Here is a 22,638-nt window from a genome sequence, read left to right on the forward strand (position 1 = left end):
AATCTTCTTTGAACAAGCTGCCAAGGGGCTAAGTCTTCCATCAGTCAAGGCAGTGAAATCACAAGCAGAGGCAGCAAGAAGGCCGCCACACCCGCATTCTTAAGTCAGGGAGAAAACAAGGCATCTGGACTTGTAATTACTTACAGCCCTTATACTCTGCGTGAATCCAACTCGTGCTTCCCAGATGCTTCCCAGAGAGTCCAGGCTCTGGTTTCACAGGCACCATGCCCCCATCAGAATGGTGCCTGTGTCTACACTCCATGAAACTGGGAAGTCTTTGGTCCAGAAGGGTTTCTGCCTGCAGCCTTTGGGTCTTCCTGACAGTCCTCCACAGACTGCTCCAGGGAGACCTGGTTCTTGCCATCTTGGAACTTGCTAGTTGGACCCCAGGTCCAGAAGACATTAATGCACTAGAATTTAAGCTTTTGTAGATTTTAAATTTTTTAAAGGGTGAAGACTTTTGGGTGACTTTCCTTCAGAGCTGCCCTTACTGCTGTTCCAGCAGGGTTTCTCTACAAAATTCCTCAGTGGCTCCCACAGGACCCCTTCTTTCTTCCCTTGATATAAGTGCTTGATCCCTGGGGACCCCTAAAATTGACCATCCACTGCCACTGGGCTGGATCTCCCCACCTGGTCTCCAGCTCCTTGCATTTGCCTCTGGTGGGTGATCATGTTCTGTCAATTACCTAGGTTACAAAATAGGCTTACAGAAAAGTAGAACACAAAAGGCACAAATTAGGAGAGACTGGTTGTGGACTCTTAATCACTTTCAAAGATTGTTAGGAGACATTTCCAGTCTACGACCGGCTGTTAGGATAAGGATAAAACCTGATCTAATAATTCATTTAAACAAAACTTTAGCTGGTGATAAAGACTTAAATAGACCCAGAAAATTAACAGCTGAAGTGGAAAAGGAATTGACAATTGTTGAGGAGAAATTCCAGGAGCCACATGTGGATAGGGTGAATCCAAATCTAATTGTATTCTAGCCATATTGCCTTCCAGAATTTCCCCTACAGGAATTTTAATGCAGAGGGATGGTATTATCTTAGAATGGATCTTTTTACCACATAAACCAAGTAAGAAATTAAAAACTTACGTGGAAAAAGTCTCTGAATTAATTATAAAAGGTAAATTGAGACTTTGTCAGTTAGCAGGTATAGACCCAGCCGAGATTATAGTGCCTTTCACTATTGATAAAATAAGAAAGTTATTGGAAGACAATGAACCATGGCAAAGAGCTTGTGCTAATTTTTTGGGAGAAATTAATAGTAATTATCCCAAAAGCAATAGACTTAATCTTATAAAGAGAATTCCTTGGATTCTTCCCCGAATTGTATGTGATGCTCCAATAACTGGAGCCCATACATTTTATACTGATGCAAATAAATCAGGGAAGGCAGGCTACAAATCAGAAGAATTAAGTAAGGTGGAACATAACCCTTATAATTCTATCCAAAAGGCAGGATTATATGCTATTCTCATGGTGCTAACAGATTTTAAAGAACCTCTTAATATAGTTACTGATTTATAATATGCAGAAAGGATATATTTGTCATATTGCAATATACATTTCTATCTGTGATTAAGATACTTATATATTATTTACATTTTTGAGATCATTGTCCTCATTTGCCACACAGTTGTTTAAAGATTGTTTAATATTCTAATATGAAGTCTTAGTCTTTAAGCTATATAGGTATTAAAAATTATAGTTCAGTTGTCATTGTGTTTGTCATACTTATATTTAGACTAATCTGGTTCTTTATATACATAGAGATTTTATTCTGCATATATAGGTAATCTTCAACCACTTCAAAGAACTGCAGAATATGACATTTTAATAACTTAGTGTTCTGTTGATGTGAGACACAATTGCTCCTGGCATCACCAACCTATTCCCAAGAGAATGTTGAACACTGAAGACATTCCACTTGGAGTTTGTTTTCTTCTTGGCAAAACTGGCCTTTCAGCAAGGAACTGCCCATGCATCAAACACTGACAAAATTCACAATGTCTGGACAGGACAAGCAGGATACAAGAAAAAAGACTCAAATCCTGCCAAGACAGGGTAAGATAGTTCTGAAAAATTTCCTGCCTCTGAAAATGGTCTGTTGGTCACTCTAGGCCTTAGCCAAAGTTGGTTGCTCCAACATTGCAAATGGGCCTTTGGGTGATCGCCCAGGTTGTCTCTGTCATTAGTTGCATATTTTGGAAGTTGCTTGATTGCACTTCCTGCTTACTCAAGTAATATTATTTCCCTTCTTGGGTCTTTGATGGGGTTGTAGTTACTTTCGTCTCATTACTTGGCCAAGTTATTTATATACAAGGCTTAAACTCATTAGGATAGGATAATTATGGAAACATTTATCACATGTTTCTTGCTTGATATTGTTTATGCTGGTTGTAATTCTAATTTTTATACTTGATATTTGTTATTATTGTATATAACTTTGTATTAGGCTTAGAACTTTCATATTTAAACAAAAGGAGGAGGTACTATAGGAATTCCTGCCTCCAGTAGTCTTTAAGTTACCTGCCCACTTGGGCGTGGCCTCTTACTATACATTGCTGATGTAAAGCACACATCTGGCCTCTTTTCCAGGATTCAATTGCTGTTCCCTGTTCCAGCAGAGGATTGTGATCTGTGAGTCTACCCCTAAATAAATAACCCTTTATTATAGTCAATTCTGAGTTAGTGTGGGATTTCTTTTTTAGCATCCTTCTTCAGTCATGAAATCTAAGGCACATGCTAATCCATTACTCTGCCACCCAGCCACACCCCAGCTCCTCCTCCATGGTTTCTGGTTCCTGGGAAGGAAGCCCGATTCTCCTTCCAGAGCCACCTCCTACCTGTGGTGCATTTCCATGAGCTTGGTCCAGAACCTCCTTTCCCTTCCTTTCTTCCCACCCTATACCCACTCCTTTTGTTCCCCCAGACCTTTAGTTCCTCTGGATACTCTCACCAGAACCTTGTCTAAACTTTATTTTGGGGTCCAAAAGCTTGGGATGGTTTACGGGGAAAAGCCAACCCACCTATCATGAATAACAGCCTCCTGTCCATCACTCCTCTTATAAACCACCTCAGATTCAGAGCCAGCAGGATTCATGCCACCTCGTCCCAGTGACAAGAAGGTACATCACAGAAGAACATTTCACAGCCAAACTGATGGACAGTTTCTGCATAAGAAACAAATTGGGTAAATGTCTTCTTGCTAGGATCCTTCAATGAGTTACTCAATGACAACTCTAACACCTAATCATAAAGTACATCTTCAGAACCCATTCTAAGCAAGTGAGTAAAATTCAAGGCTACCCAAAATGAGTTTCTTGAGTTCTTGGATGAAAAAAAAGTACACTTAGAAAAAGTGCCAGAATTCACAACAGAGAAATTCTGCTTTCAAAGTCACTAAAAAAAAGCCTACGCACAGACATTTCTATAAGCTATAAGGCTTTATAACTCCCCAAGAAGTAGATTTAATCCCATAATATATGAATAGTAGGATATCCCAGGGTTACAAGCAAGATAAATGTCATCCTCCTCAGTTCAGGGTAACAACCATATAGTTCCCTGCCTGTGTGATATGTAGAGCAAGCATTGCATTCATTAATTAATATTCTGTACAGTTCTATAGGGAAGTGATTAATTAGATATACTAGAGTCTTCAGGACAGGAGAGAGCTAACAGACCACCCACAGTAGAGCAGTTGATAGCACTGGTGTCTTAGGAAGAGCTGAGCATGTGTGGAGGGTGACAGGCAGGGGAAGGGACATATTTCAGACAACGAGGAGAGCCCAACATAATCCTGTGGTTGAATACTCCCTGGGGAAGTGATGAAGGACAATGGAAATAGAATGACTAGCCCTGATAGTCAGGCCTAGCTCTTCCTCTGAGAAGTACAAAGCGAACATGAGGAGTTAAATGCCCATGTGAGCTTCCTCTGTAAAGTGAGAGCTACCAAGGCCATTGCCAAGGATGAGCAAGTAAGGCTAGAATTGTGAGTTGAGAGAAGCAGAAAAGATGCATAATAAAATTGAGAATGGTGATGACTGCTCAAATAAAGACAATGAGTCAGGCAGTGGTGGCACACACCTTCAATTCCAAAGGCAGAAGCAGACAGATCTCTCTGATAGCCAGCCTGGTCTACAGAGTGAGTTCCAGGACAGTCAGGGCTATACAGAAAGAAAAAAAAAAGACAAATGAAGGGGCATGAACAATTGGTGAGTAGAACCAGGAAACTTTGGTTTGCAACTTTCCTTCTGATGCTCTCCTGCCTGAAAAAAAGCAGAAGGATGCAACATAAGAGAACATTATGACATCTGTATGAACAGGAAGAGGACAGAGCCAAGATAACCATGAGTGACTTACATCCCAGAGACTTCAAGACCCCATTCTAACAGACTGAAGCAATGTCTATGCTAAAATCTGGTCTGCATCATTAGAATTGGGTGAGGTGACCAGGAAAATCAATCTCTCATCTTGGACTGGAGTGGCTTCAGATTCTGTTTTAGGATTTGGATACTAGCATGCCTGATTTAATTTTGTCATGAGCCTCCAACACCATGGAATAAAATAGGAGGATATGCTATGCATGCAAAGAACCTTTAGCATAGCACATTATTCTGCCAGTTGTGTGTATTCTGTCAGTCGTGCTTGCTCTGCCTAGTTCATGATCAGTCAAGCAGGCACAAGACCAAATTGCATAGTTCTGAAGAAAATATAAACATACACACATAAACAATATCTCCATGAAGCCTAGCGGTTGGCAAGCTTTCTCTAAATAATTCACACTTGTCTTCCACCAAAACAAAACCCTTATGCAGCTTAGCCTAAATATATATGTATACATACCCAAGCTTTATATATGTCACCACTGACAGAGTAGGGTCTGGTCTTTGCATTCTGATGTTTGGTTTTCCTCAGACTATGTTTATGATATAAAATATTTTAGGGCTCCCAAAAGTGATGGCATTGAAGTGATTCACTTATGTATTAAAAATAGATCACTTACGGAGCACGAGCAAGGAACTCAGGACCACGAGGGGTGCACCCACACACTAAGACAATGGGGATGTTCTATTGGGATCTCACCAAGGCCAGCTGGCCTAGGTCTGAAAAAGCATGGGATAAATCCAGACTAGCTGAACATAGCGGACAATGAGGAATACTGAGAACTCAAGAACAATTGCGGTGGGTTTTTGATCCTACTGCACGTACTGGCTTTGTGGGAGCCTAGGCAGTTTGAATGCTCACCTTAGGAGACCTGGATAGAGGTGGGCAGTCCTTGGGCTTCCCACAGGTCAGGGAACCCTGATTGCTCTTCGAGCAGATGAGGGGGGGGGGGGGGACTTGATCGGGGGAGGGGGAGGGAAATGGGAAGCGGTTGTGGGGACGAGGCAGAAATTCTTAATAAATAAATAAATTAAAATAAAAAAAAAAAAAAAGAATTGTGGAAAAAAAAAAAAAATAGATCACTTTCTGTATAGTTAGGCAAAGAGACACGCCATTAAATTGACAGCCAAAATTAGCCAGGCTGTGTGGTAAGGCAAGGGCAGTCACAAGCAGAGATGTGGACGGTCAGGACCAAACAGGGACGGTGAGGATGGGGAGAAGGAAGAGTAATTCTTACAGAGGCAGACATGAAGGGAGAGGGCACACACATGTTAGAGGGACACACAGAGAGGATGACCAAATTCACACACAGAGTCGGTCCTGAGAACAAAGGATCCAAGGGTGAGAGGGGACACTGGCCCTGTCACCTGGAAGGGGAAGGATGAATCTTGGTCATGGTGTGGTTTTCCTACCCCCATCTCTTCTTGTTACATCACTTATTTCTCCAATACCCAGTCTGCACTCAACTGGTCCACATCTGATAAACCTATGTGGCCACCCTTTCTGCCCAGTAACGACTGGCTGTCTGTCTCTGCTAATGTGTACTTCTTCAAGAGGCCTTCCTGAGCCCTGGGCTCTTCCGTCCTCACCGTGGAGTGATGGAGACTTGTACTCTAGTATCACTAGCTTTAATGCTCTGTGTGACAAATGGACAGGTCACCCACCTGTCCTTTTCTCAACTACAAAGATCCTAAAAGACGAGAGTTGTATTTATGAACGTCCAAACCCCAGGCCGACATTGGGTTTGCACTCAACTAATTAACAGTTAAGAGTACAGGTTTGGGGCTGGAGAGTTGGCTCAGTGGGGAAAGTGACTGCCAGAAAAGCATGAGGACCTGAGTTCTAGCCCCCAAGGCCCAGTGACATACGTGTGTAAAACCAGCAGGATCGTATGGAGAGAGCAGAGGTAGACACAAGAGAATCCCCAAAAACTCAACGGCCAGCTAACCTGGAGTATACTTCAATGGGCAAGAGGTGCTGTCTCGAACCACTTAGAAGGTGAAGATGAACTCCCAAAGTTATCCTCTGGCCTCACTATGTATGTGTGATTACACACACACCATAGACAAGCCACAAGAAAGGCTTTCGTCTGGAGTGGGAGTTTCCAACCAGAGACGATCTATTAAATCTTCCAGGTTGCTTCTCCACACACACAGAACCCTCAGAGGTCCTGAAGAACCTACCTCCAGCCTACATTTGGGCCACTAAGCTCTGGAGATGATTCTTGGCTGAAGTTGATGCTCTCGGTGGCCTTGAATCTTCTGCTGTAGAGAGGCTTCATTACATTCTGCACTGGCTCCTTCCCTCACTCAGGGGGTTAGGAGGAGACTGGGTTCTGCCGGGAACCTAGGCTGCTAGGCCAGATGAGTACACAATCAAGTCTAAGCCCCAGGAAGTATTACACGGCTAAGGAACCAGAGGAACCGAGGCAAGGTCCTGCACTTTTCAGAGTCCCACCATCACGTTTATTGGTTCCCTACAGCACTGAGTGGACACTCCAGCCAGTGATGACAATATATCTAATGGAGGGCAGGCTCTCACCATTCAGCCCTGGTGATTATCATAGGGAGGATGAATAGCTTGGTTGCTGATCTCATCTAACCCTCATACTGCCTGAGCAGAGAATAGCTCAGCTTCTTCACATCACAGATGAGGAAACTGGAGGCAAGTGTCACACGTAAGAACCTGAATGATCCAGCAGAAGCGACCACCTCCCTGCCCTTACTCCAGCCACCGGCTCATCGGTACACACCCACCACCTCCCTAGGGAGACACGAAGACGCTCCAGTGGGCAGGGGTAGCTGCAGGTCCATTCAGCCCTCAGCGGAGTCAGACACGAACTGCTCCTATCGAGAGGAAAGCAGCATGCTTTCTTCCAACCTCATCCAGGACAAAATGTAAAACAAAAAGAGCCCTGTGAGCTCGAGGAGAAACCAGACAGAGGTATCTCAAGAATGAACAAAAGAATGTGCTGGAAGGGAGCAGTGTGGGAGGACCAGAGATGCCCTCGTGGCTTCTGTACACTGAAGACTGTTAACTAGAAAACCAGTCAGTTTAACACTCCGCGTCTCTGAAGGGAGGATGGGGAGGATAATGACAACCACAGCTAAGCAGGTCATCGTCTGAAATGCTTTATGAGAATTAACTCATTAAAACGTAGGCCCATATTTTGGGTTGTTCGCATCACGTTCCTCATTCTATAGATTAAGAAACAAAGATATGTGTCCGAGTGTGTAACTACCAGAGCTGAAATCTGCTGACGTTTGACTCGAGGGGCCAATCACTGCATGAGTGTTGCCTTCCAAAGGGCTGAAAAGCAGGCAGAACAGTTAGCAGGTGGCGGAAGTGGGGATGAAGAAAGAGAGAGTTCAGAAACAAGCCAATCTAGCGCCTACATGACCACAAGTTCAAAGTCAGCCAGGACTGCACAGCAAGCGCCTGACTCAAATAAAATAAACAAAGTATTTTCCCCCAGATTATTACTTTGTGCTTGCAAAAATCTAGTCTGTTGCTCAAAAATCATCCCTCCTGGGGCTGGAGAGATGGCTCCATGGTTAAGAGCACTGGATGTTCTTCCAAAGGATCTATATCCAATTTCCAGCATCCACATGGCAGCGTGTGACTGTCTGTGACTCAGTTTCAGGGAATCTTCTAGCTTCTTTGGACACTGTACAAGTGCATGTATGTTTGGGGCACAAACATACATGTATCATATACAAAAAATAATAAAATAAGTTTTTTTTAAAATTTGTTCTTAAATATTTTTCAGGATGGTTGTCAAGAGTAGCTTGTTTTAATCTGTTTGGCAGGTAAGGGAAGATGCACAGATGTTAGAAGAATTTTCCAGCTGTTCAGCCCAATAATTTGTCTGGTGGGAGCCACCCTCCTCACCTTACAGTAACTGAAGAGCTAATGACTCAAGCAACAGGCCATGCAGACTGGCTCCCAGGCTGTGTTTGTACTTAGCATTCTCTGTCTTCTTGGGCTGCGATTTCTAGAAGACATCTAAAATCAACGTAGAGAAAGATAAAAGAGAAGGATACATTCAGGTTAAAAACAGAAGTTAAAAACATTCTCTTTGAAAATGACCAGATACCTGGAAGCATAAAACTTTCAGACTTGCACGTGAAATGGGAGAAAGGCAACACTGGCGACTGAAAGCAGGCCCAGAGCGGACCGTGCCCGTCTCAGGGGTCCTCATGCAGGGGTGCTGAAGGCCCTGTGCTGGGAGAGGCCCCATCGGGAGGCTTTGGAGATGTAACTAGGTGACCTCATGTTTGTTCCCTGAGCTCATTTGGGATGGCTCCATGGGTCAGCAGATTGTCTTCCGCTGCTTCTAATGCCTGCCCTTGTTTTCTTCCCTTGGCGTGATCCGCTGGTTGTGGATTTCATCACAGACTTCCCCAAACTCTATCCTTGTCATCCTGGTTGTTCATCATTAAATTCTACTGAAGTCACTCGCTTTCACCATGTGATGCTCCATATAGGGAGCTGTGATGGAGACTAGTTACTTAGCATCCGCTGCACCTGCTTCCTTCTGGGCACACAGTGTGATTTGGTCCTAGTGGGAGAACAAAGGCAGAATGGTGCTCTCTGTCTTCAGGCTCCTAACGCTACCTCCTACAGTACTGAGCTCGGCTTTGGTCGTGTTGTTTAAGCTGCCTATGAGATACCCAGCTCTACAGGTTTGAGGTGAGTGCAAACTTGGGATAAAACCATTGACAGAGAAGCAGACATGGTGGCCCACATCTATAATCCCAGCACTCACAGGCTGAGGCCGGAAGATCTCCAGCTCAAGGGTACCCTGGGCTACATAGCTCAAGGTCTGCCTGTGCTGAGTGTATTCCTGCAAGGCTATCACCAAAACCAGGAGGAAAAAACCAGGGGGATGAGGAGGACGGGAAGGAGGAAGAAGAGTTGTCAGAGATGTAAATGTCCAGAGATTTCAAAATGAGAATATCAAAGAAAGATTCATGAAGAGCTAGCACTTCATAAACATTGAAATTGCGTGGAAATTAAGAGAGGCACTTCCAGGAGGCAGCAACCAGATGCGACAGCTGTCACTACATGGTTTATGAGAAACAGCTGCAGACTTGACGCTGCTAATTCTGCTGACAGATCAAGGCTCCGGGTGCAGAGCGGAAGTGCAGGCAGGGAATGGGACTTCTAGCATTTGTGAGGTAAGAAAGAGTCTACAGAGCCAGAGCTGCAGCCACAGGACAAGGAGTTCACACAGGACAAAGACGAAGCGAAGCAGAAATTAGGTCTATGGGCTGGAGAGATGGCATTTCAGAGTGCTCGCTGCTCTTCGGGACCGCTTCAGTTCCCAACACCCATGTCTGCGGCTCATACCTGTAATTCTAGACCCAAGTGATCTGACGATCTCTTCTGGGCTTCATAGGTGCCTGCATGGTGGGACCTGGGTGAGGAGAGCCTAAAAAGGAGGCAGAGTGAAGTCTCATGCAACAGCCAACCTTAGAGCATCAACAATTCATAGTCTGAGGGTTGAGAGGTCACCTGAATAAAGTGCCCAATCCCAGAGGCAAGCCGTACATAGCAAAAGCACGTTTTCCATAGAGGCAGGTAAACAAATGACAGTAGCTAGTTCAAATGAAGAGTCTGAAGTAAATGCACTCTATCCGCTACACCTGGAAGGAGCACGCAAACTCATCCCAAGAACAATTCCGTGTTTTTAAAGAAACTGAGGTCACAAGACTCTTGTTTTGTTTTCTTGGAGTTTTCTCACAAGCACTCAGAATTCTCACATGACTCCATTCTCGGACTGTTATCCACCCGACACCTGCACACACACGCACACTAAAATAAACCTTTTAAACAATAGAAAATAGGGATTATTTTAGGGTTCTGTGGCTACACTGAGACACCAGGACTATAAAGCAAATTGGGGAGAAAAGACTTTATTTGGCTGATATTTCCAAGTCATATTTCGTCACTGGATGAAGTTGGGACAGGAATTCAAAAAGGACAGGAAGCTGGAGGTAGGAACTGATGCACAAACCATGGCGGGGGAGTGGGCTGCTGCTTACTTCATGGCTTGCTCAGCCTGCTTTCTTATAAAAACCCGGGGATGGAATCACCCACAATGGGCTAGGCCTCCCTCATCAATCACTAATTAAGGAAATGCCCTACATCTGGATCAATCAGTAATTTAAATAGCCCTACATCTGGATCAATCCCTAATTAAGAAAATGCTCTACAGCTGGCTCTTACGTAGGCATTTTTTCCAGTTGAGGTTCCCTCCTTTGAAATGACCCTAGCTGGTGTCAGGTTGGCATAAACTATCCAGCGCAAGGGTGTGTCATCTCTCCGATTTGCAGAGGATAGAGAAATGGGCAAATAGTGAGAGAAAACACACATTCGAGCAAAAATCCAAAAATGAATACACACGGTGTTAAAAGACGTACATACAGGTTTTAATTTTCTTCTTTTTCAACTTCTGTCTTTCCGCTGTTTCCACAGTGAACTTTATATTCATTTGTGAGAGGAGTGCTGGGGACATTGTTTTAACTAGAGATGCTTCCCTTATTTGTAAGCAAACAACCAGAGGCAAGAGAAAAGAGCAACTTCCGGGGTCACTGGAAGAACAGGATTCCAGGCTACAGGAGAATACTCCCACCTGATGTCTTCTGTAACACATCGGCTGAGGAAGAACAGAAGAGCACAAGGTGAGGTGTTCAGAACCAAGATGCTGAGGAAACCTGTGGAGTGTGGACCAGCACTTGCACCCCACTCAGTGTCAGCCCTGACCCAAGCATGCCCCGCCCACTCAGCACCAGAACATGCCCCGCCCACTCAGCACCAGCCCCGCCTCCAACATGCCCCTCCCACTCAGCATAGGCCTAGTCCCCAGCATGCCCCTACCACTCAGAGCAACCCCGTCCAACACACCTTGTCTGCATTACCTGTCTCTTCATCCAGACAGGCTTCTTGCTTCAGACCTAGCCTCCTCCTTTCATCCTATTAAAAAAAAAAAAATCCCCAAAGGAAACTAAGTTCTTTACTTTTTCCTATGTGATTCCCCTCCAAAACTGTCATCATTATCCTGCCTGGGAATGGGGAGCAACCATCAATTCACTCACCACGTGTTCCTAACATGGATAATAATGCTGCTGCTTCCTGGAGGCAAAGTTGCATTGCGGGATTTCTAGAGCCATGTATTTGAATCCAGCTCTGTCTTGGGTGAGAAAGACACTTTGCTAAAGAAGAAATTTGCTTATGTTGGACCAGCCTTGCATTCATGACATGAAAAGACTTGACCACAATGTATGATCTTTCTAATATGTTCTTGAATTCACTTGCAAGCATTTTGTTGAGAATGTTTATGTTCATCAGAAAAATCGGTCTAGTTTCTGTTGTCCTTATCTGGTTATTATCTTAGCTGAATGAACTTTTCTGTCCTTTCTGATCTGTGAACAATTTGAGGAGTATTTGATAGACTCTTTTAAAGATTTGGAAGAATCAACACCAGAGTTCAAAGGTACTTCATCCATTTCAGTGTTGGATAGGAAGTGGCTTAGTATGGGACTAGAGAAATGGCCTGGCAGTTACAAGAACACACCACTCTTGACGAGGACCCAAGTTGAAGTCCCAGCACCCACATTAGGTGACTCACAACCACCCATGAATAACTCCAGTCCCTGGGAATCCTACACCCTCTCCAGCTTCCTTGGGTGCCAGCATGCACAAAACCCACACAGACACACATACATACATATAATTAAACATTAAAAACAAATTTGAAATGGCTTAGTCTTTCTGGAATAGAACATGAGTATTTACAATAGATGAAGTAAGCAGAGTCCTGGTGGGTGGACTTATCGGCTGAGGAACAATCTCTGTGAAGGAGAGCCTGCCCGTGTCTGTCATCTCAAGAATGCTAGCTATTGGTGTGTTTTCCACTAATCTGCTCTACCATAACGCACTGTGCTCCCCTGCCTGAAAAATAAGGATCCTTTAGTGGATGAGTGGATATCCAGGCTAATGAAGCTTGTTTTAGATAACCATATGAAGTGGTAACTCTGTAGGAAGCAGAGCTCAATTGCATACTGTTCTTATGCAACAGTCCAAATGAGTTCTTGCTCTATTGTCTCCTCTCTGCAGTGATTTTGGCCAGTGTACTGCTAGTGAATGCAAGTCTTATCATTCCAGGTATGCAGTGTTAGGAGACTGTCATTCCACAGGAGCTATCTCTAGGGTACATATCACTCCTCTCTGATGATGGATGCTAGAAAAATAATCCCACACTAGCTCAGAATTGAGTATAACACAGGGTTATTTATTTAGGGGTAGACTCACAGATCACAGTCATCTGCAGGAACGGGGAACAGGAACTGAATTCAGAAGCCAGGAGAGAGAATGAGCACGGCATTTATAGTATAAGAGGCCACGCCCAAGTGGGCTGGTATCTTAGAGGCTGATGGCTAAAGGAGTTCCCACAGCACCTCTCCACATGACCACTTTGCTCTTTGGTACCATAATTGGAACATAGTAATTTAAAAAAAGAGTCAAAATTTTTGATCCATTGCACAAGACCATACCTTGCCGGCACTTTCCATCTTCTCAGCTATCGGGAACTCGTATTTCCCCTTTTGTTCCAGGATAATGTCTACTGTTGTTTAATCAAAATAAACTGGTTCTTGCCCCAAACCTTTCTTCCTTCTTGTTCTTGCTATGGATTAACAGACTGTTAAGCTGGAATCGAATGCACTATCTGCTTGAGAAGAGTTGGCTTATCTTCGGGGTCAAAGATTGTTTCAGAGAAGGGTAATATGCATTCTGTCTTTCTAGTGACCCAAAGAATGAACTGCTTTCTAATAAGCAATTTGGGTATCACGTGTTATCACAGGACTGTAGTAAAGTGCCATGGTAGGGTCTATCAGGTCACTGTCACCTCTTCAGGTGTGACTGAATGACCTGGAGAAGGGTGTGGTGCTTGAAACACCAACTCCTCCACCCTATGGCTTGTTCTGGTGATGGAAGCCTGCTTAAAACACGTGGCCAATGGAGAGAGTCTTATGATGATCATAACAAAGACTTTTAGAACCTTTCTGAACTTAAAATTACAATCTTCTCATTTCCCATGATTAAATAATCCTCAAATTTTATATATACATATAAGCATACATACATACATACAGCATATATTTTGATTGACTAACAAAAAGTTCTCTGCTGTCAGATACTTTCATTGATTTTTATTTCTGGCCACCATGTATTTTCTTGTCTGTTTTCTGTTTCAATGACAGAATATCACAAACTGAAACTTTTATAAAGAACAGAAGCATATTTAACTCAAGAGTTGTGGCTGTTGGGAAATCCCAAAACACGAAGCTGGCGAAGGCCTGTTTGCCACATGAAAACATGGCAGAGGGTGCACACCATGCAACAGAGCAAGGGCGCCAGTGTGGGTCTCCCACAACAGGGTCACCATCAGTGTCACCCCAGGTGTCCCACCCTGGTGAGCTCATCTAACCCTGTTCACGAAGGCTGCCCTGATCTGAAATGATCACACTAAAACTATACTCATTGCAACACTGCTTGGCCAATGACTCTGTCGTATTTCTAGCTAACTCTTATATCTTAAAAAAAATTCTATTAATCTGTGTAATGCTACGTGGTTGTGGCCTACTGGTAAAGTTCCATCTAGCGCCAGGCATCTGTCTCCTGGAGCAGCGTTGTGCATTCCTGTCGCTTTAAGGGACAAGCCACGCCCACTCCCATTACCTCTGACCTGCCCGCCGCCATCTTGTCCCCTTCCTTTTCTGCTTCCTTGATGCACCTCCTTTTTATTATAAGGAAGACCTGGGAATGTTATGGTTTGGGTCCCTTTAAGAGACAAGCCACGCCCACTCCCCCCCATCCACTGAGGCAGGCTGATCTTCAGCTTCTGGCCTGAGCTTGTTCTCTTTTCCATCTTCCTCTTGGAGAGGCAGCTTTGCTTCTGCCTCTCTCCCCACTTCTCTGCTTCCCCTCTTCTCTGTCTCTTTCTCCTCTTCTCTCTCTCTCTCTCTCTCTCTCCCCCCCCCCCTTTCTGTCCCACCTTCACCCTTCCTCCTCCATAACCCCCTGAATAAACATTCAACCTCACCCTGCATGTCGTGTCTATCCATGTTTCTGTCTTCTGCCCGCCATGTATCTCCCTGCCTGGGACCAGCCATTGCTAGGGGACCAGCAGCCGTCTCTGCCTGGGGCCCACAGTCTGCTGCCACATGGCCCGCCACCACTGCTCTGAGACCAGCAGCCGTCTCTGCCTGGGACTGGCTGCTCCCAGGTCCGCTGTCTGCCGCCACATGGCCTGCCGCTGCCGCCACAGCTCCGGCCACCGCTCTGGAACTGGCAGCCATTTCTGCCTGGGACTGGCTGCTCCCAGAGCCCGCTACCTGCCAACACATGGCCCGCTACCACCATTTGGGGACCTACAGCATTTCTGCTGCCTATTGCCACGGGGATCTTGCAGCATTTTTTAAAAAAGAATAACAGCAGCTACATGGCTTCTCTGTGACTCTGTCTTCTTTCTCCCAGCATTCAGTTTAGTTTTCCCCGCCTACCTCTATTCTACCCTATCACAGGCCCAAAATAGCTTCTTTATTGACCAATGGTATATAGAGGGAAATCCCACATCATCACTCTAACTAGCTTCCAAAGGCCTCACTTCTAGACCACTAGGATCCATTAACTTCCCACCAAACAAATTTTTGAGACCACATGCTAGTCATAGCATGCATAATGCCTGCTTCAGAGATTGTCCTTGGAAATGTGGATTTCATCATGATTATCTTGCTTGAATGCATCTTAAGAAATTCCAGGCCAAAGGATAACTTTAAAACAACTATTTAAAGAACAGAAAGCAGATGAGGGGGCTATCGCTCATCAGGTGTGAACTCTTGCTGCTCCTGTAGAGGACCTGAGTTTAATTCCCAACACCCATGTCAGTGTCTTGTCTGCACGTGTGGCTGTGCACCACATGTGTGCAGTACCTATACAGGCCAGAAGAGGGCCTCGGATACTCTGGATCTGGACTCACAGGTAGTTGTGAGCCACTGTGCAAGTCCTGGGAAGTAAACTCAGGTCCTCTCTACAAGAGCAAAGAGTGATCACTAAAGCATCTCTCCAGCCCCCACAAATAACCTTTCCAACTGCTTGTTTCCTAGGTTTCAGTGATATCAAATGTCATCTTGATTTGTTTAAATAAATTAAGCAAAGTACTAATGTGTGGTATCAAGTTTGTGTTACCATAACAAAAACCTAGTGATTAAGATTATAAAGAAAAATATGTATTTTGGCTCCTGGAAATTTCAGTCCATGGTCATGTGGTCCCATTGTGTTTGTACCTGTTGTGAGACAGAATTTCCTGATGGGCTCAGAACAGAGAAAACTGCTCACATCATGGCCATAATGAAGAGAGACAGAGAAAGGATGAAGGCTCCAGGCCCCAACATCCCTTCAAAAGACACGCCTCCAATGACTTAATGTCTCACTAATAACCTATAACACTTCTAACTTAGGACAAATCCATCAATACATAGCTCTTAGGGACAGTCCAGGTCCAAAACTGCCTGTCATGCAGCTGTTCCAGTGTGAAAAGGTCTTCCAGCCAATGGCTTTTATTTGTCTAAATTTTAGCTTGTTTTTCTTAGTCTTCAAAGTTTATAAATATATGCTCTGTCCAGATGCCTATAAACCTCTGGTAACCATACAAAACCTTGTTCTCCCCAAAGATGTAGCAAGGATGACTTGGCTTATGTAAATCATCCAAGTCAAGCTGCTCTCGAGAATGGTTAGCATCATCTCCATGACACCAGGATCTTCTGTGTCTGAAGAAAGACCTGGTAAAGACAGAAGTCCCTATCATTGGTATTTATTCTAGGTGAAGTGTAAATAATCATGATCTGATAAACACACACTGGTCAGGGCCCAGCAGATTTGGAGAGCAGCAGATAATTAAGATGAGACAAGGGCTAAGAGATAAGGTAGAGACTGTGGATTCAACACACACACACACACACACACACACTATTGCAAAGTGATTGTGACTTGAGAAAGTACAAAAGCATCTACCATCTGATCCATACCTGAACTATGGGATTTGTAAGGAAACAGACAGGCAGTCACTCCCTGCTTCATCCCAGTCCTGACTACACATTGGCTAGTCTCTCCTCATCCTTCCTTCCTCATCATATTTACCTGATCCTACAAAGCCCCTCATTGGCATTGTGATGTGGGATAATGCTTATGTGCACTATAAAGATTTGCCACTGGCATTGGCTTAATAAAATGCTGATTGGCCAGTAGCCAGGTAGGAAGTATAGGCTGGGCGATGAAACTAAGAGAATTCTGGGAAGAGGAAAGGCAGAGACACAGTCACCAGTCTGATGTAGAGGAAGCAAGATGAGAATGCCTCATTGAGACACATGGCTAAACATAGACAAAATTATGGGTTAATTTAAGTTGTAAGAGCTAGTTAATAATAAGCCTGAACTAATGGGCCGAACAGTTTATAATTAATGTGTGTTTCTTCAGGACTGAACAGCTGCGGGACCGTGTGGAACAGAAACTTCCATCTACATCTCTTGAAGCAGTGTTTCACAACAGCCATCTTTCTTCAGTACAAAGCTTTCTCCAGTGGCTCTCAAATCTGTCACTGCTCTTCATGCCCATGCTCTCCTGGCTCTTGTAGGATGGATGACTTTTGATAGTGTCCTGGGCACTTTGCAGATGACTTTGCAGGGAGCATGTAATCTTGGACACACAAAGGCAGCACCCATGCCCCTGCACGTGAAGAGGGCTCTGGGATCTACCCTTGTTTACTGATGGCTCCCATGGAGACAGACCCAGCAGTCCCATGGGCTCTTCCAAGTAAGTCATAAGATCAGTGCAATTTGTTCCTTGTCTCCGAGGACTGTCAAACAATTATTTTTTTAAAAAAACTGAGAAAAGAAACATTTTAAGTTGCTTAAAATTTCTCAGGTTTGAAACACAAAAGGAACAGCTTGTTTCTTGTTTCTATACATGGATTTATTTCCCTAAAACAGGATACTGGATTCTGGCCTGTCTTTTACTAATGAGCTATTTATCATGACAAAGCCAGTTGTCGTGGCCACATGAAGTCCCCTGGGCTTGAATGTGGGAGGCCCTGGCTAGGGAAACCATGTCATTCCTTGAGCTATGGAATATTGTTCTGGCAGAAAGCGAGTGGCTGTATGTTCTCATTCCGAGGAAGGCATCCAAGGCCGGCCCTCTTCTAGTTTACCGTAAGCATGCCATTCCTTAGAGCGGCTTGCTTTTCCATGGGCAGGCTCTGTGGGCACGCTCTTCTGCTGAAGGACTGTCATGCTTCTGCCATCTGAGCACACACAGTCAGGACCACAACCTCAGCTTGCATCCCTCAAAGGGACAATGGAAAAAGCGATAAATCCATGGTGTTCTCAGGGGGAGGAGTCGAGGACTCCAACCAGAGGAGTCCATGAACAGCCTGCAGCTTGTATTCTTTTCAGTGCAATGTATTTGAGAGCTGGCTTGCTGGGGAAGAAGAAGAGTACATCTTAGAAATCAATCAGCTCCAGCCCCGTTTCTGTTTCCATAGTTTCAGCTCCCGGTCTGCCCTTGCTTGTGATTCTGTCCTGAGGGCCTGCTGCGGCAAGCATGCTCCTGCTGCCGGAGGTGAGCTGGGTTCTCACAGTTTACTTTCACCTGTGTGGTCTGTTGTAAGGCAGTCCCTCTGTTGACTCACAGCATAGCAGAGCTGAAAGAAAGTTTAGCTCTGCCTTTGTGGGTGGAAAGATGAAGCTTAGGTAGCAATCAGGTGTGGAGCCAGGGATGGCTCTGAAGTGTACAGAATCTGAAGGAATCTTTCCACCTCAGACTCCGTTGTACTTGACCTTCTTGCTTAAGTTTAACTTCAACATTGATTCCTGGCCTAGTGTTGCGGGAGGTCCTCCCACTCCTCCAGCCTATCACCGCTGAGGTACCAGCCCATTGGGGCGTGGTTTCTCTCCCTTTAAAAAAAGCGGCCACTTCCCTCTCCTCTCTCTCTTCACTTCCTGCTCCGCCTGCGACTAGACTCCTTTCCTGGTTGCGTAGAGGGCTGTTGCCTGGGACAGTGATCTGTAAGTTTTTTCCCCTTTAAATAAATACCACCCTAATAATCATAACCCCGAATTGGTGTGGCATTGTTTGTGACTTACGCCTTCATTTTGGCGCCCAACGTGGGGCTAAATCCACTTAAAAACCTGAGAAGGCTTAAAAATAAGGAAAAGATAGCTTTTTGCTGTTTGTGGGTGGCGTGCCACAGAGAGAAATTGTCCTGACTCAGCAGCAGGAAAAAACTGGCTGTTTTAAAATGCCGGCTTTCTGGGCTGTGCCGCCATTACGATCTCTGTCTGGCTCCTGTGGGAGACAGAGCTTTTAAATGGAACATTTGGAGTAAAGCTCTATGGCTTGCTTGATGGCAATGTGGACTGCTGTGTGCCTGGAACTGTGTGTGGCTCAGGGGCACCAAATGGCTCTGAGGCAGGAGCGGCTTGGCTCAGCTCTGCCATGCTGAACTGTGCTGGTCTCAGGCAGAAACTACCGTAATTACCATAAAAACAGCGCATTTAAGGTTTCAACTGGGCAGGACACAGGCGGTACCGTATTACCTGTACATGGTGCAACTTAAGTTTTTAAGAACTGCTTAACATTTTAAGAAATGCTCCTGGATAGTAAAAAAAATGTTACAGATTCACAATAAAACAGATTCAGACATAAAAGACCACAGTGTTGGATGAGTGTACGTAGGCTTGAGAGAGAGAAGAAAAGAATATAGAGAATAAAGTTAATGGTTTAAAAAAAAAGGTAAAGTCTTTAAAGAGACAGAGTACAGATAGTTAAGAGATTAAAAGAAATAAAGAAAAATAAGCCACGTAAAAATGGAAAATTCACAGAGAGTCTGGATAATGTACATTGTGTTTTCTTTAAAATTTTTGACTGTGAAGGAGCTAAGTACAGAGAGACATTTCATTATATGGACTGCCAAGTGTAACCAGAACGGATATCATGAGGGTATGACTTCAAAATTTGGGTCTAAGGATATGATGCTTTGGAGAGAGTCTTCTTTTGTTTTCACAGAGGATGAGACTCTATGGATTTTTTCTATTACAATTTGGTATGATAGACCACGCCCTCCTGAAAGGTTGTTGTGAACATCTTCAGAAAATTGCTTCGCTCAACTGCCAACTAAGATGAAACTAGCACACAGGTTATACCATGAAAGGCCTAATTAACGATGCCCCCATTCAGCAGGAAGCAGTTTGGAGAGAAAAACTGCGCCCATGTTCCCAAAATATTGTTTATAAATGTTCTTTTACATTTAAAGGGGGATATGATATAGGTATGAATAATTTGCATTGGTATGGATTTTAAGGTCAATTTTGTTATATGTATATGTATTTTTGATCTTGAATAAGGTGTGATTGTGTAGTTCATTTTTAAAATGTAATGTATAATTAGGAAATATAGGTTGTTGATGGATAATCATAAATAATAGTCAAGTTTGTAGTCATGTCACTTAGATTTTCTAGATATATAGAGATATATTTCAGATAGGCATTCTTCATATCTCTCAAAGGCTGTAGAATATGGCATTTAAAATATTTTAATAACTTAGGACTTTTCATGACAATGAGACACGTCTGCTCCTGGCAGCACCAATCTACTTCGAGAGAAAGATGGGCATCAAAGAGGATCCTTATGGAGTTTGATAGCCATTTGGGCAAGAAACTGCTCTTGCCTGGACTGTTGCATAAAATGGACACAGAGAACCCGCAGAGAGAGGACTGCTGAACTTGCCTAAAGGTGAGATGGTCTTTCGGGGTTCATGACTCATGAAAGAGTCTGCGAGACATTCTACAGGACACAACAGATAATGACTAAACTGTCTTTGGAATTTCCTGCTTCATGAAAATGTCTGCTGGATACTTTGGGCCTGAAGGCTGAAGATGGATGCCCCAAAGGTACAAAAGAACTTTGGGTGACTGTCCAGGCAGCAAGATGTCTCTGTCATTTCTAGAGTTTTCTTATTTCTTGTTTACTTAGGTAGTATTATATCCTTCTGGAGTCTTTGATGGAGTTGAAGAATGAATAGATAGTTATAGTTTTCCTTAGTTATGATAAAAGATAAAATAGATATAAATATTGTAACTGTAATTCTTGCTTGATAACTGTTTTGCTATATGTAATTTTACTATGTTAAAGTTAAAGCCTTTCTTTTTTGTTTAAACAGAAAAAGGGGAAATGATGTGGGAGTAATTTCTTATTAATAAAGAAACTGCCTAGACCCATTTGATAGGCCAACCCTTAGGTAGGCGGAGTAAACAGAACGGAATGCTGGGAGAAAGAAGCTGAGTCAGGGAGTCGCCATGATTCTCCCACTCCAGACAGACGCAGGTTAAGATCATTCCTGGTAAGCCAGCTCGTGGGCTACACAGATTAATAGAAATGGGTTAGATCAATATGTAAAAGCTAGCCAATAAGAAACTGAAACTAATGGGTCAGGCAGTGTTTAAAAGAATACAGTTTCCGTGTAATTATTTCGGGTAAAGCTAGCTGGGTGGCGGGACACAGCCCGCCGCTCCGTACTACAACAGCCTAGAGAGATGGCTCCGCAGTTTAGAGCACTGGTTGCTCTTGCAGAGAACTCAGTTTCAGTCCCCATCACCCACATAGTGCCTCACAACCATTCATAACTCCAGTTCCAGGGGGTCTGATCCCTTGTCTGACCTCTATAAGCACCAAGCACACACAGGGTACACATGCACACATACATACAGGCAAAATACTCACAAACACAAAAAAAAATAAATAAATCCAAAAAATGTATTCCAAATAGTTTTATTTTTTAAATAATTAAAATCTTTGGAGGAATACGGGATGTTTATACATTACTGATGGGAGTAGCAATAAGTCCAGTCACTGTGGAAATCAGTATGGAGGCTCCTCAAAAACCTAAAAGTATAGCCAGGCGGTGGTGGTATAGGCCTTTAATCTCAGCACTTGGGAGGCAGAGGTGTAGTATGAGCAGCAGGCTACTTCCCGCCGCCCAGCTCCCGCACGGCTAGTTTTACCCGAAATAACAACACACAAATTGTATTCTTTTAAACACTGCCTGGCCCATTAGTTTCAGCCTCTTACTGGCTAACTCTCACATCTTGCTTTAACCCACTTCTAATAATGTGTGTAGCACCATGAGGTGGCTTACCAGGGAGGATCTTACCTTGTGTCCATCTTGGAGAGGAGAGCTATGGCGACTGCCTGACTCGGCTTCTTTCTCCTAGCATTCTGTTCTGTCTACTCCACCTACCTAAATTCTGCCCTATCAGGCCAAGCAATTTTCTTTATTAATTAACCAATGAAAGCAACAGATAGACAAATGACACTCCCACATCACAGAGGCAGGTGGATCTCTGTGAGTTCGAGGCCAGCCTGGTCTACATGAGCTAGTTCCTGGACAGGCTCCAAAGCTACAGAGAAACTCTGTCTGGGGGGGAAGGAGTGGGGACAACTAAAAGTATAGCTGGCTGTGTCACGTGACCCAGATACAGCACTCTTGGGTACAGGCAGGAGGACTCTAAGGTAACAAAGCACAAAGACACTGGTACATCTGTGTTGACAGCTTCACTCTTTGCCCGGTCTCCGTATCCCACAGAAGCTGAGAGGATGAAGGAAACCTGGTAGAAACACTCAGTGGGATTTGATTCGGCCATAAACAATAACAAAATGATGCTGTTTGCATGGAATGAATGCAGCTGGGCAACATCATATTAAACAAACTAACGAGGATGAATATCACATGTCTTCCCTCACTTGGGAATCCTAGGCGTTACATGGGCATATAATATCATACATGGACATGAAACTTGAAAGTAAAAGTGAGGCTACCAGAGAATACGTTAGAATAATGGCAGGAGGTAAAGGAGAAAGGGGTGGGTACAGTCAGCATACATGATGCACTTTATGAAAATGTCCTTATAAAACTCATCATTTTCTACAATGAATATACATCAAATCAATATTTAAAAAATCTTTAAAATTCTGTTATTTTTCTAAATGCCTCTGCTTCTTTAGAGCAAATAATGCATCATTTTGGAATTCAAGTTATCAAAATTTGAAGAACCGTAACATAGCCCCATTTAACTGAACTAAAAGACTTCAGACTTTGGGGTAGTTAGAATGGCATTGAAGCCGATTCT

The sequence above is a fragment of the Microtus oregoni genome, unplaced genomic scaffold (genome assembly GCF_018167655.1).
Source record: "Microtus oregoni isolate MIOR12 unplaced genomic scaffold, Mior012 000033F_ref0000390, whole genome shotgun sequence".
Taxonomy (NCBI): domain Eukaryota; kingdom Metazoa; phylum Chordata; class Mammalia; order Rodentia; family Cricetidae; genus Microtus; species Microtus oregoni.